This window comes from Solea solea, chromosome 18, assembly GCF_958295425.1.
Source record: "Solea solea chromosome 18, fSolSol10.1, whole genome shotgun sequence".
Lineage (NCBI taxonomy): Eukaryota > Metazoa > Chordata > Actinopteri > Pleuronectiformes > Soleidae > Solea > Solea solea.
The window spans coordinates 20,919,048-20,929,820 of NC_081151.1; positions in this window are offsets into that span (position 1 = coordinate 20,919,048).

The following is a 10,773-nucleotide window of genomic DNA, read 5'->3' on the forward strand; positions in this document are numbered from 1 at the left end:
TTATAATAACTTGACGGATAAAGGGTGGAGAGAGTTGAAAAAAAATCACCTCTTATTTTAATTCATAATCTCACTTAAATGGTAAAGGTCAAGACCTTCCACGTGTTACAGAGGAACAGAACAGGAACACATGGGGAGGGTGAAAAACTCCAGAATCAGTCAAGAAAACAACAATAGTTCCACGTTCCTGTTCCACTCAGGGAATAAACACCGCGTTAAGGTGACATGAAGCATCACCGTCGCCCACTTCACTCGGGATAGGTGAGGTGTGATGCTCGCTGTGGTGCTACATCCTCCAGGCTCCCCCTGTGATGGGATGTGATGTCCTTGAAGCTTCATTACAGGACGGAGGGGAGGCAGACAGCAGACTGCAGGACTGCAGCCTACCTCCCTCCCTCCACTCTGACAGGAATGTAAACTCCCACACAAGACTGTGGGTCAACATGTCCGGCTCAGTTTCTTCTCTGAGATCATCATCGTCGTCGTCACCGTGGATGTATGTCCTCTGACATCCTCTAAAAAACGAGACACAAATCATCAAACCAAATGTATGAAATGTGCAGTCATAGGGAATAACTGTCTAGTTACTAATAACTGTCTACTTAGTTCATTTTTTTTACTCTAAACATGTGATCTAAATGACTTTTATCTGCTGTATAAACTTAGTGAGGAAATGTGTGTTTGGTGTATTATTTCTTTGTTGTAACAAAGCGTGACACATTTGTAAGGAAAACGCATTTGTGGGTTGATTTGTGGGAGCAGCGTGACGAGGAGGAGGAGGAGGAGGAGGAGGAGGAGGAGGAGGTGCCAGGCTGCTGTGCCTCTGTGCCTTTGCTTCTACCACTGCATCCCCCACATGAGGGTCGCGGGGGAGTGATGATGGTGGTGGTCACACCCTGGACGGTTTGCCAGTCCATCACAGGGCCACACAGAGACCGTCCACTCTCACACTCCTACCTACGGTCAATTTAAAGCAGGGGTGTCCAACTCTAATGACCTCGGGGGGCCAATGAGCATCTAGTCTGGTCAAGAGGGGGCCGGTCTAGAGAGAAAAAACTTTTTATTAGCGAGCGGGCAATATGAGATATTCATTATGATATTAGACAGAATTGCAAAGTTAAAGTGCTTGTTTTGATATGAAACGAACATTTAGCAAATAATGACGAGGATAACTGGAATTAAAACAGCTTAAATGTCATGTAGTTTAATGTTGAGTGTAATACATTTAATAACGCAATGATTACGATAAAAAAATATTGATAACAAATACATTTAATCTTATATCAAAATCAAAATTCCATCACCTCGCTGGCAGCTGTGTGTGTTTTTATCACTTCTTCATCACGTTTAATATGTATTTGCTTAAATGCTGCTAGACTACTATACACCTATAGCCCACGTGTTTACGTACATTGTTTACATCTCTTTGAATCACTCTTTGATCGTGTGTTCAGGCCTTAAAAGCACTCATCTAAATGATTTCTCCCAGTTCCAGGGGTTCGACGCTGAACTCGGAGATAATCCCTCAAGTTTAGTCCGAGGGACAACAGGAGCGTGAGTCAGCTGGATCTGCATGTGTACATATCATATGTCTATGTGGTGTGTTTCTGTGTGGTTACTGTGTGAATCACGGCAGCTGAAATGTGTGACCAGTTGAGCAAGAAGGCGAGAGGAGCGAGTGTGAAAGAGAGGAAACATTATAATTTACTCTCTCCCTCTCTCTCTCGTCGTCTGCTGCTGGACCGTCCATCGCTGTGGAGGGAGGGTGTGAGAAGATAAGTGAGGAGAACGCAGGCAGCGGTGGAGGAGGATGAGACAGGAAGGGGTTTATTATTCCAAATAAAAGGTTTCACCAGAGTTGACCATGAGTTGAGTCTTCTTTATCGCGTTCCTCCTGTTAATTCCATGTCATTTAATCTTTAATACCAACTGGCTGCGGCCGCCCGTACCTCGTGTTGACCAAACACTGCCAGTAAAAATGTGAGAGATTATGGCAGCGACAGTTTATTTTCACCCAAGCCAATATTTCCACTGAGGTTTTTTTTTTGGTCAAACTTCCCAGAAACTGTTCATTTTCATCATCAATTTCTCAGAAATTCATTTTCTCGGACAACATGACTAATGATCCGGTTTCAGTTTACACAATGCTGCAAACGCGCGTGTGTGTGTGTGTGTGTGAATGCATTCACTTCCTCTGTGCAGGTTGCTACCACAGAGTTGTAAATGATTGTTCGACAGTCTGAATAACTCACTGCATATTTAATGCACATTTAATGATTTCACACATGGAAGTGTTGTCACTCCTGGTAATTCCTGCTGTTGCTGCTGCTGCTGCTGCTGCTGCTTCTGCCTCCTCTCCTTGTTTCCTGCTCTCCTTGTTCCCCGCTCCCTTGGTGTGGGGGGGCGTGGCAAATTCCTCCACCTGCACAGCTGACTCCAATTAACGACCCGCCTCTTCTCCTCAGATTCCCCCAGCGTTGGCCGCCTTTCAGTTTGTTAGTTTTGTCTGTGACTTTTCTAGTGAGGAATCAAATACTTTGGTCTGCTTCTTCTCAGGTTCCAGTGCCTGGTTTTCTGCCCTGCTTCTGTCTCTGCTCTGCAATGAACCTCCTTTAAACTGCTTAACATCTCTGAGGTTGTTATGTGGGTCACTTACCGGAACCTTACCCAACGTCTGTCTCTGAAGGCTCAGAAGGATCCAGATGTCTCAACTGTCACCAGAGGGAGTGAGTTCCAGAGGGTTGCTGCCAAAGTTTTGGCCGAGGTCAGCAGACCACAGGTTGTAGCAGAGGAGGAGAAGCTTCAAGATGATCCGGAACTTAAGGGGCAGCCACTGCAGATGTTTCCACGTGAGGGGTGATGTGTTGCCAAGGTTTGGTCCAAGCGAGTACCCTGGCAGCAGAGTTCTGAACACGCTGGAGCCTATAAAGCATTTTCTTGGGGACCCCAAACAGGACAGCGTTGCAGTCGTCCAGACGTGATGTTATGAAAGTCTTGATTGGACGAGGGTCTCCGTGACAGAATCAGGGAGTGACGGCCGGAGTTGTGAGATATTTCTGAATGGAAAAAAGGCAGATTTGTGTGTGTCAAATGATTAAATGAGTGGAGTCCCTAATGACACCCAGGTTGCGGAACCTCCGTGGACAGCGAAGGTGTGAAGTCATCCACAGAGAAAACCAGATCTCCAACCTTGTGGAGGAGAGACTTTGGAGCGACAGCAATCAACTCAGTCCTCCGGCTGTTTCAAGTTAGAAGTCAACCAAGATTTTATTTCCTGTAAACAGTTGATAAGAGATTGTGGAGGGAGCTGAGTGGATGGAGATGCACTCAGATAGAGTTGGGTATCATCAGCATAGCAGCGGATGTTTGAACCATGGCGGTGGACGAGCTGGCCAAGTGGGAGCATGTATATGGAGAATGAGGGGGCCAAGGACGGAACCTTGTGGCACACCGGAGTGGGGGTGGACACATGTTTCCAGTCAGAAAGTTAGGAGTGAAACCAGGACACATTGGAAAGGTGCTTAAGAAGAATGGCGTGAAAAACAGTTATCGAAAGAGGCCATGGAACCAAAATTCTACAATAAAAGTTAAGTTAAGCTATTAATTGTTGTTGTGTAATATGTTCCAGGAACTTCACCAAAAACCGAGCGAGTTTGATTGTGGATGTCTGGGAACCCTTTTTAATCACAAATTTGACGACACCCCACATGGTTGAGCAATGTTCATTTCTGCACACTGACTTCTCACACTGCTACAAACACAGGAGAGCAATGCCGCGTTGCTTTTCTCCTCCTCGTCCACACGTAGTTGCTTCATTGATGCCATTTCTGCTCATCGAGTCTGACGTGCCAGGAGGTTTTGAATCAACTTTTCCAAAACGCTGTCACACTCGCATGTGCCAAACTCAGCCCCTCTGGGAAACTCGACATGTCAACCAGTTATTCTTGGAGTGCAGTTTCGTGCTCATGCACATGGTGTTTTAATCAGTTTCTAGTTCCAGGAAAGCCGCGATCAGTGTTTTCACTGTTTTCACATTCAGGGCAGAAGTTAAAGTGCTGACAGACACTGACATATTGTATTAGTGATAAATAATGATGCACCTTTTTTTGTTATTAAACTGCTCTTCTGGAGATTTATTACTACACCGTCGTTTTAATAACACGGAGGGAAAATTGATCTGAAGGTGACACGCTGTAATTAATGTGGCTCATACAGTAAGACACTGCAAATAACCTCTGTAGAACACAACAGTTGAAACTGTTTCGGAGCGTATACGACAAAACTATTATTGATCTACATTCTACTCCAAATTAAAACACTTTATAATGAGAAACAAAGCATTATCCCTAACCTTAAAGGGGTCAGTTCACCCAAATCAAAAGAGGTCAGTACATTCTCTAAAGGCCCTGGAATACGTCCGCACACATGCATGTACCAGGTCTTGATGTTGCCCATATCTTATTTCTTTGGAGGAAAAACCCATATCTGATATCTGCAATTACACCACAGGGTGGGGGTGGGGGGGCGTGGCTACTGACCTGAAAACGGTTAATGGGCCGAAAACAGAAGTGAAAATGGTGAGTCCACTGGTTTGAGCCCTCGTCCACAAATGCACAGCTCTGAATCTGATTCGACAAATGAACTCGCCCTTTAACCATAATAATCTCAACCATAAGCCAAAATTTAACCTATAACCACAACTCAAGTCTTTGGTCCAAACTAAACCGAACACGCAATTGAGGTCCTGCCTCATAAGGGCCAGGTTATGGCCTCTATGAGGACTACTGGTCCTGACAAGGTCAGGGTTTATGCCAGAAAAAGGTCCTTAAGAGGCAACAAATACAAGTATACACACACACACACACAGTATGTCCTGGCATGTGTTACAGTCATTGGCAAATTGATTCCCTAAGAACCGAAGCTAATTATCTCATAATATCATGAGCCGTCCCAGGAATAATCTCAGCAGGGTTCACGGCAAAGTAATGAGACATGGGAGTATATATATATATATATATATATATATATATATATATGTGTGACATGTGACAGATACAGAATGCCACCACTATACCAGTTACGCCGTACGCTGTACGACCCAGTTCTCAATCTAAACTGTGAGAAGATGCCAATTTGTGCATAATATATGTGTGTCACCATTCAAATGCTCCAAAGTAGAGTAAAACAAAAAGAAATTTATTCCACAAGTAAAAGACTTAAAACTTGACTTACACTTGATGACGTGGTTCTTGGACGACAGGACTGAAAAAGCAAGAGCGACAAAAAAAAATAAATAAATAACTGACACAAGACAAGGCAGACGAGGACTATTTATACATGAGGTAGGGGAACACAGGTGAAACCAATGAGGGGCGGAGTCCGGAGGGAAACGGAGGGAAAACCACACGAAGGAAAAGGAAGTCGGGATCTGAAAAGAGAGGGAAAAGAGGAGTACAAAATAAAACAGGAAGTGAGCGACTTAACGAAACATGAAGAAACGAAAAAGGACCATCGAGACAGGAAATAATAAATGTTAAGATTTTACTTCAGTAAAAGTAAAAAGGTAGCTCGTTTAATATGTACTCAGAGTAAAAGTTACTTTTTTACAGTACTTCCAGAAAGGGTTTATGTATATATATATATATATATATATAGATATATATATATATATATATATATATCTATATATATAGATATATATATATAGATATATATATATAGATATATATAGATAGATAGATATATCGAATATACACTGATGCTACTGATCTGTCACCACTTCCAGGGCCGAGCTTCACTGAAATAGACGCTGAACGCTCTTCAGTCTGGTCCTCAGTGGCTTGCGGAGTGTGACGTGAGATGCTGCTGCTGCTGCTGCTGCTGCTGTATCTCTTTCATTTGAGCCAGTGATTCACGGCTGAACCCCCCGCGACCATGTAACTGGTCTCCAGCTGGTCATTAGTCGTGGTGTGTGCCAATCAAAGCTAATGAGACAGCGGAGGCTAAAAACAGCCCGGAACAGCAGCTGATCCTCTGCCTCACTGTGAGGAAGAGTCACACCGGTGCATACTGTTACTGTTATTAGTCTTATATACATTATATATAATATTATTTATATATATAATTGGCTTGTTTGTTTACATTTAATTCAGTTTTTCAGTTTGTAGACTTTTGCCGTCTTTGCCGTTTAAAAAATAAATAAATAAATATATATATATATATATATATATATATATATATATAAATAAGTATTCCTATCAGTTAATAGAATACATACTTATATACAAGTGTACAAGTGTATAGCAGTGCAGACTTTCATACAAGGATTGCAGCTCAAAGTGCTTCACAATAAAAGGGAAATAACGTTTCAAAAGCAAATACTACAATAAAACACAACACAGGGTGGAACGAAAAGGAAAAGTCTAAAGTAAAAAACTAGTTACTAGTAAACTGTCAAAATTGGCCAGTTTTGATAAGAATTGGCAATTATTTCTTGTGTCTCATACGTAGCGATTGATATTGAAGAAAATAACATCGCGATACACATTTTTATTTAATTATTGCCCAGCTCTACTTCTTGGCTGAACACAGCTGAATATCTGAATAATTAATGTCTTTATGACAAATAATTAACATCATCAGACCACATTCTTAAACCATAGCTGTCGTGTGTAGACCTGTTTGGACTCGGTGAAGGTTGGTGCCGTCCACTGCGTGCCATTGCGGGTCAACTCATGTAGAATGAACAGGTTTCTTTTATTATTCACCCGTTTGGCCTGAAGTGAGATGTTTTATTTATACCATGAGGGTTTTTGTTCAGCCAAGCAATCTGATTTATTCAAGACGAGCTCCAATTTGTGCCGCTAATCCCCAGAAAGCATTGGCTATTCCGGCGTCACTTTGATTCCTGTGTGTTTACACTAGTCTCATTACTGTATGCAATATCCCATGTGTCGTTTAATCTGACACCCTGGATGTCCATATAAGGAGTTGTGCATTATTCCCATGGCAAATTACCAATCCGTGCCACGTTGTGTTCCTATGTGTTTATAGATGGTTTAAATGGGCCCACCCACTGGTGAGTTAGTAAGTCGGCACTGGTGATGGTCACATTCCTGCCCACTGTACTGGGGTGGTGGCGGTGTATCAGTGGTACAGCAGGTCGTCTTTCGACTGGAAGGTTGTGGTTGTGTCCCGAGACGCTGAAGCCTCTGAAGTTGCTCCTGATGCTTGTGCCAGCAACGGATGAGTGAGATAATAGAGGTGGGATAAATTATTTGGGTTCATTGACTAAATGAAATACTGATTCATCTGTAAAATGTCTTAATGTTTACATCAGGGGTGTCAAACATATGGCCCGAAGGCCAGAACTGGCCCACCAGAGATTGGTATAAAACAAGGCCCTGATGACCAGAGGATAAAATATGAACTACACACATGTACAAAACTACTGTATCCCAGTGTTTATACCCCCCCGGTGTTAACACACTTGTGTGTCTGCAAGAGTTCCACTCATGAGTGTGTGTTTTTTAAATTTGCATCACAACGCGCACAAAGACCCCCAGAAATAGAAGCATCCACTCATGTTGTGACTCATAAGTGTTAGTTTTGTGTCTTGATGACGCGGGCGGATGCGTGGGTGACACCGGGGGGTGGGGGGAGAGGGGGTGGATGGGTGGATGGGTGGATCGGGGGGAGGAGGGGGCGGGTGGGGAGCGGCAGATGCGACGCTCGTGTTAACAAAGACCTCAGTCGTCCACTCGAGCCTCGGCTTCATTCAGCCCCGTTGTTGCTATGATACGACATGGGAGACGACACTCAAACTCAGACCGACGTGCACGAGCTGTGACATTTAAGACTCCATTTCAAATGTCATTGTCGACACAAATATTGTTTGTCTGTCATGTGAAAAAAAGGTACATGGACACACTTAAAGTTTAAGAACTCAAATCTATTCAAATTAGAGCTGCAACTAACGCTTATTTTCATAATCGATGAATCTGTCAATTACTTTCTCGATTAATCGTTTGGTCCATAAAACATCAGAAAACCTTAAACAATGTTGATCGGTGATCATCGGTCCAAAGTGATTCACTTTGAATGATTTCTTTGTTATTCCAGAGCAAAGAAATGGAGAAAATACTCACATTTAAGAAGCTGAAACAATCGGAAATCTTGTTTTCATCATGAAAAATAGCTTCAAAACGATTAATCGATAGTTGTCGATTAATTTAGTAATCGATTAATAATCGATTCAACTTTTCAGCTCTAATTTAACTCAGACTGCAGAAATAAGTAGCACTTAAGTAGCAGCGTTGCAAACATCTAAAGATTGTTGTTAAACAATTTAAAAATAATGTTAATGTGGAGGAAAAGAAAGTTGAAAAAGCAGCAACCTCCATTTTATCACAACAAAATAACACATAGAAACAAGAAGAACATGAAAATACTTTAGAAATAACTAACATCTTGCATATAGACATATTTCGCCGCTTCTCTTCTCAACGTAACATGATAACATGAAGATGAATCATGAAAAAAACCCTCATTAAACGACAATAAAACGTCACAAAAAAATTTCCCTGCAACTTTTATTTTCACGCCTCAGAATGCTAATTTAGCATTTTTGAAATGCTTATTCATGAAGAGCTTTCAGCCACATAAGCAGACAGTGGTGGAAAGCTCTGAGGTTCAGCAGCAGCAGCAGCAGCAGCAGCACTCAGTCAGTCAGGATGACAGATTGTTGCTTCACTGCTACTTATCACAGAGTGGGAAACGTGGCGGCTGCTGCCCGATGCAGGCTTTTCGTTCGACTATCTATTTTGGGTTATTTTGTGTTTTCCTTGAAACTGTCAGAATTATGAGGAAAAAAAGCCACAATTCTGAGATTAAAGTCAAAATTCTGAGATTAAAGTCAAAATTCTGAGAAAAAAAAGTTAGAATTCTGGAGGAAAAAAGTCAAAATTCTGAGATTAAAGTCAAAATTCTGAGATTAAAGTCAGAATTCTGAGAGAAAAGTCAAAATTCTGAGATTAAAATCAAAATTCTGAGATTAAAGTCAGAATTCTGAGATTAAAGTCAAAATTCTGAGAAAAAAAAGTTAGAATTCTGGAGGAAAAAAATCAAAATTCTGAGATTAAAGTCAGAATTCTGACTTTTTATCTCAGAATTATTTTTTTTTGATTTCTTTCAATTGTTTGTTTTTTTTACATGTGGCTCTAATATTCCTCCATACAGTGCAGATGTTACTTTCAAATTTCATAATTTAGTATCTGTCTTTGTTTGATTGGCTTCTGTCAGAAATGCTTGATGTACTACATCAGAAAATAGTCATATTGAAAGGTTTGGCCAAGACACTGAGATTAAAATCAAATATATATATATATATATATTTTTTATAACGATTATTTTCAGAACTACAAAATAATTGCAACTCCAGTCTGACTCACACTTACACTTAAACGCTGCTCTATAAAATGGTGATTTCACCTTTCAGTGGCACCAGGGAGCTGCCTATTCAAACGTGTACAAACTGCTTTGAAAGTGCTCACTCACCCTGATTAAAAAAAAAAAAAAAAAAAAAGTCTCAATGTCACTTTGAACTGAGTAACTGTATTTATAGGTTCAACAGAGCCTCATTTTTGACACTTAGCTCTATTAACCGAGCTCTCGGCAGACATTTCCCTGTATCTAAAATAGGTAGTAAATCCATTGTGGAGGTGCAGAGGGACAACTAGGCCAAGGACTCTCACAGAAAATAGACTGTGACTCACTGAGGGGACACATTGTCTTGGGAACAGGAAATGGGAAGAAAAAAAAATGATGTGGGTTAACAATAATCCTCGAAATTAGGGATTGTGACGCGATAGTTACTACGGGTTATTTCAGGCACATAATGGCTGGCCTTAAGCTAAATGTCAGAGAACATTTTACTCAAGTATTCAATGTGTATTTTCCATTTATACCACTCGTTCTGCAAGTGTGAATTTTATAGATTTAAGTAAAATGATAAAATCTGGTAAGGGACTGCAAATTAAATGTGCACAAACTGCTCATATCTAGGTTTAAGTAGAACAGTAGAAGCATTGACATGTTTTGTAAACACTTGAATCACTGACATTAAGGCTGATGAGTCATGTATTGTTATATACCGTCTTTTAAAAGTATAAAGCAGCATAATATTGACAAATTTGACACCTCAAGAAAGCTTAAAGTGGAGAATTAAAGGCACTAATCACTATTCATCAACACATCGTCTTATTCTCCTGCACTGCCCCACAGTGGTGACATTTGATAATGCATGATGGCGGTGGTGTGAAAGAGTCGCTGAGCACAGTTGTTCTTTCAAAACATCAGCCCGTCTTTATTTACAAGTCCATACACGATTAACAAAAAACAAACAAACAAACAAAGAATATACAGGTGGTGATGGCTCAAACTTAACACACACAAAATAAAATCTGTGGAAAAGAATCATTTAAAGTCAAACGATGCATTTGGGGTGGGTCTGTTTTGCAAGGACCGCCATACAACGAGCATATATACATTGAGAGTTTCACTTCCTTAGTGTTACTTTGAACGACTCGAGGGCCAATTCAAGCCAAACTGAACACACGTCTACCTTCACTGCACGCACGCAAACACAGAAGGCGGTCGTGTCTTTTCTACGTGGCAAAACTTAACTAGTCCTAGTCATGAAGATGAAATATTAGAGGAGTGACATGAGTGGAGGCAAGGGTGGCACAAAAAAGAAGCACGTGTGTTACACTCACA